This window comes from Suricata suricatta, chromosome 11 (assembly GCF_006229205.1).
Source record: "Suricata suricatta isolate VVHF042 chromosome 11, meerkat_22Aug2017_6uvM2_HiC, whole genome shotgun sequence".
NCBI classification, from domain to species: domain Eukaryota; kingdom Metazoa; phylum Chordata; class Mammalia; order Carnivora; family Herpestidae; genus Suricata; species Suricata suricatta.
Window position 1 is genome coordinate 19,233,336 of NC_043710.1, and position 4,922 is coordinate 19,238,257.

At 37.0% G+C, this 4,922-nt stretch overlaps 1 long non-coding RNA gene across 1 annotated transcript; it reads left to right on the plus strand.

The window, feature by feature from the left end:
- The first annotated feature begins 1,228 nt into the window (after nt 1-1,228).
- On the plus strand, nt 1,229-3,323 carry LOC115306867. Its single transcript, XR_003915467.1, has 3 exons — nt 1,229-1,258; nt 2,509-2,611; nt 3,170-3,323. It is a non-coding gene; the product is annotated as an uncharacterized LOC115306867 (long non-coding RNA).
- Nucleotides 3,324-4,922: the final 1,599 nt, after the last annotated feature.

Below are 4,922 nucleotides of genomic sequence, written 5' to 3' on the forward strand. Positions count from 1 at the left end.
CTGGAAAGGCCAGGGATGCAAATGAAATTGATGTTCATACATGATGAATTGGCTTCTTTTAAGGAATATCTAGTCATCTTTAAAGTCATGTCTAGCTTTATGGCAATGCTGTCATATAATAAGCCTATTTTGTAAATTTTTTGCATACTGTTTGACCGGGGGAGGGGGGCGGTGGTGTCACAGTTCACCCCCCCCCCCACCCGCCTTCACTTGTAGTTCCCCAAGCTCTGCTCCTGCTAAGGGGGGGGGGTGTTCATTTCGTTTCATTTTTCTTTCTTTTTTTTCCTTTTCTTTGAGAATTGTACTTTGAAATGATTCTAGATAAATATGTCATCCCATTTAGTTTCCTTGGTAAATATTGGTTTGCTTCTCTTTTTAGTCATAATTAAATTCAATATAAGCCCTATAAAGACTTCCTTTGACTCTTGGTTACTCCTCTTACTGATGTGTCAGTTTCATCATGTTATTTAATGTCTTTGAGCTTGCATTTTCTCACCTGTAAAATGGAAATAATAAAATGTTCCTCAGAGGTTCATTGTAAATATTAAATGTTGCTACATCAGCAGCAATGTCTACTGCTCAATAAATCTGAGACTGCAGTCTCATATTCAAAATTCTGAAATCCAAAAGTTGTGAAAATTATTTTCTTGAAACCCTCTTGGTAACAAAACCTCAACTGTCTGTTCTGATTTTACTTGGCAGAAAATTTCATCTGCTCACATGAAGTTATTTATGGTATTTATCCTATTCTTTGTGAATATTTGTAGGTTTTGCTGCATAAACATAAGTGTTTGATTACTTGTGCTGTTTCAGATCCTTCTAGGGGAGTTACATAATATACATTTTACTAATATTATAAAATGGAAAAATTCTTGAATTCTGAAACACAACATGGCCCCAAGGATTTCTGATATGGGATTTTAGGCTTATATTTCTTTCCTGGTTTCAGAATGGCTGAATATAAAAACATTTTTTTGGTATTGGCTTATTGTAGTTAATATCACATGTGGTCTTTTTAATAGAATAATCTTTAGGACTTTTTCCAAAAATTTTGATGGGTTATTTTTACATTGTTTGAACTAAGACTTATGACTATGACCTGTTAACTACCTCAGAATTCAGACTTGGCAAAGATTCTAAGACCTAGAACCTAATAGGTCTTCTGGTAACAATGGAATACTAGATGGCAATGAGAAAGAATGAAATTTGGCTATTCGTGGCAATGTGGATGGAACTTGAGGGTGTCATGCTAAGTCAAGTAAGTCAGGCAGAGAAGGACAGATACCATATGTTTTCACTCAGAAGTCTAGCAGGAGAAACTTAACAGAGGACCATGGGGAGGGGAAGGGGGAAAAGAGTTAGGGAGAGGGAGAGAGACAAATCACGAGAGACTCTTGAATACTGAAAACAAACAGGGATGAAGGGGGAGGGAGGATAAGGGAAGGGGGGTGATGGACATGGAGGAGGGCACTTGTGGGGAAGAGCACTGGGTGTTATGTGGAAGCCAACTTGACCATAAACTATAAAAAAAGATACATATGCATTTTTCTTTTTGCTGATAATAGAAGAAAATATTAGCAAAAAGAAAACCACTTCAAACTGTTTTAGTTTGATTTAAAAGAGGTCTTTTCTTATTAGCAATAGTAGTTACTTAATAAATACCTGCTAAAAGAGGTATTCTTGACATCCCAAGAAATATGCATGAATTTTAAGATAGTACGACAGTGGACGGAAGAATGAAACTTCGTAGATTCTTAGCTTCTGTGAAGATACTTCAATTGGATATCTTTTCAAGAGAGTACAATTGTAGAGCAGTAACATGCTTGGCTCAGCTTTTGGTTTTCTTTTCTAGAAAAATTGAATTTGTTATTTCAAAAGGCAAATCAAGTACTCTCTTGATTCTTAACTTCTTACACACACCTAAACGTTATTACCCTTACACTTAGCATTGAGGTTCTGTATTTATGGCTAGGAATTGTGGAGGCCTAAGGAAGTTGTAAATACAGATAAACAGCCAAAGGTGGGAGTCAGGCTCTGTCCACAATATGGAAGCTGTCTTGTTCTGTTGCCAAGAGCAGAAGCCACTTGTTGAACTGTAACAAAACCACATGATCAATTGCCTGAAGTGCCTGTAGCTCATTTAAAACAAATTCCAGGTTTAATTGAGCCTGTATCAAATAGATCATCCTGTATTGAGAGGATGTTTTTGTAGTTTAAGACTTGCGAGAGAGACTCTCAGCAGTACTCCGTATATGTTGCTAACAGACCATTATAATTCACAAGCTACTAAAGAGAAATTATTTTGTAGGCTGCATAGTCACTGGGTAAAAACTAAAGTAATTTATTTAATTATCCTTTGGAGGGCTCTCTACATTATTTTTATGAATGCAATAGAAACATTGAAGAGCCGAAGGAAAAATAGGAAATTAACTTACATGAAAGTTGGCTTATTAATTTTCCCTTCATGTAGAGATGTATTTTATTGTGTTTGGAACAATGTAATTTCAGAAGCAGTGAAAGTGCCTTAACTCATAAAAGGAAGCAAATGGAAATGCAATCAGAGAAAACATATTCGGAGCCTTTGAAGAAATGAGGGGCTTGACACTTCAAGGTACTTGATTTTGCTTTTGAGAGCACTGTTGATGCAGTTCTGTTCTAAGACAGAGATGAAGAAATGGTTAAAAACAGCAGGTTAGGTCTTAGGTAAAACTGGGAAGTAGTAGAAATGTGTTTTTATTCCTTGATTTTATTCACCTTTCCCCCCTGCAACTGTGGAACACTGTCATTTTCCTCTGTCCCTTCCCTTTGTTACACCAGCCCTTCCAGGAATGTTTGATGTGAAGGTTTTCCTTAAGTTATAGAATGAAGTCAATTTTGTGTTGAATATGATTAAAGGAACTAGAGAATAGGAGTTTTTCTGGGCAAGAGGTTTATTTTGGTGCCCATGAAATCATCTAGTGGACTTGCTAAGAGCATGTCCAGTTATGGCATAGAACTTTTTAAGCTCATCTTCTGGAGAAAAATCTAGTAATGACTGGAATCTTGCATCCAATAATCTCTTGCCTTCCAACAATCCATTTTTCACCATGAGTCAGACGACTTTTTAAACATACAGATCATAATTCTCTCACCGACTTAAAACTGTTGAATGGATTTTCTTTATTCTCAGGAAGAAGACAGGGTTACAACATGACCTTGGATGCTCTGTAATAATATGGCCTCTAATCTCTGCAGTCCAGAAACACTGACCTTGTTTTAATTCTTTGAAAACTCCAGGATGGTAGAGAGTAGGTTTTATTTACTGTTTTGTTGTTAGTGCCTAGCCGAGTGCCATGATTAACAAATATTTCTTAAATGAATGAAAAACAGAGTGAATGAAATGTTGGTGTCATTCTAGTTAGTTTTGGTAAAACTATCCCCATTTATGGTATTGTCCTTCATTCTACAAACATATATTGAGTATTTACCATGTGCTAGGTACTGTGCTAGGTGTTGCTAAACAATAATTACAATGTGTCATAATTGAGCTTTTGAGAATGCACGGTGGCCTCTCAAGGTGGTTATAATTTCAGATAGATTTAGAGATCTAGATATGCAGAAATGGTGGAGAGTAAAACTCTACCTTTTTGCTGCTTTCAGACTAGACAGGAGATTTAATCTCCAGGGAGGCAGAGATGCTTTTAAAACAAAGCAAAGCACAATGTTTCTTTCCAAGATGAAGAAATTAATATAAGCCACGAGTTATGTTTGAAGAATGACATGTGAAGAAATACATATGTCTTTGTCACTTTTGGGTTTGCAAAGTGAGTAGACCTGAGGTTACAGTGAGTCATTTCCTACAATCCAACTGTTTATCCTGGGCATAACAGGAAGGAGATCATGGGCTGTTCTGAAAGTCTGTTCTAAGTCTGAAGGCACCAGGTCCTTTACTGTATCATTTATAAATGAAGTGCTCAGGTGTTCACAACTTCTTTGGCAAGTCGTGGCAGAATTACAATGTTTTCTAGAGGGAGTTGGGTGTAGCAGAGGGAGGTGTGTAAGTGAGAAGCTAGATTAGAACTGATCTACTTCTACAGAAGGATTCTCATTAGAGAAAGTGTAATGTTTCTTTGGATTCATAGTAGATTTATATCTGTTGCATGACTTTATCCAAATTGGCTTTTGGGGAAAGTTTTAATCCCTCTCTTTTGTATTATTAGCATGTATGTACAACAGATTAATATTTGAAGGAATGGTATGTATGTGCGCTGTATTTCACTTCTTTATTTTTTTTCTAAAAGGCAACTAATTGAGTGTGACTATCTTGAATATTTGACTATTTTCTGCTGATAATGGTACTAAATTGGCACAGTGTTGGTCATTCACGTGTGTCAAGCCAGACTTATAATTCAATAACCCCAATTTGGAAGTAAAAGTTTGAAATTTTAGGGAAGAAAAGTAGGACTTAGTACATGATTGTTTTTTTTTTTTCCAGAAAGGATTATTTGTATAAAGGTGACCTTATGATAAATCACCTCTTTTGTCTAACTCTTGGACTGCATGCAATAAAATCTCGAGGCCTTTATCCTAGTGAGTTTTACCAAAAGAAACCCATGTTCTTTTTTTTTTTTATAATAGTTTATTGTCAAATTAGTTTCCATATAACACCCAGTGCTTCTCCCCACAAGTGCCCCCCACCATGACCATCACTCCCCTCCCCCTCCCCCTCCCCCTTTCAGTCCATGGTTCGTCTCCAGTATTCAGTAGTCTCCCTTGATCTGTGTCCCTCACTCTTCCCCACTCTCTTTCCCCCTTCCTCTCCCCATGGTCCCCTGCCAGGTCTCTCCTGTTAGACCTATGAATGCAAACATATGGTATCTATCCTTCTCTGCCTGACTTATTTCGCTTAGCATGACACCCTCAAGGTCCATCCACTTTCCTAC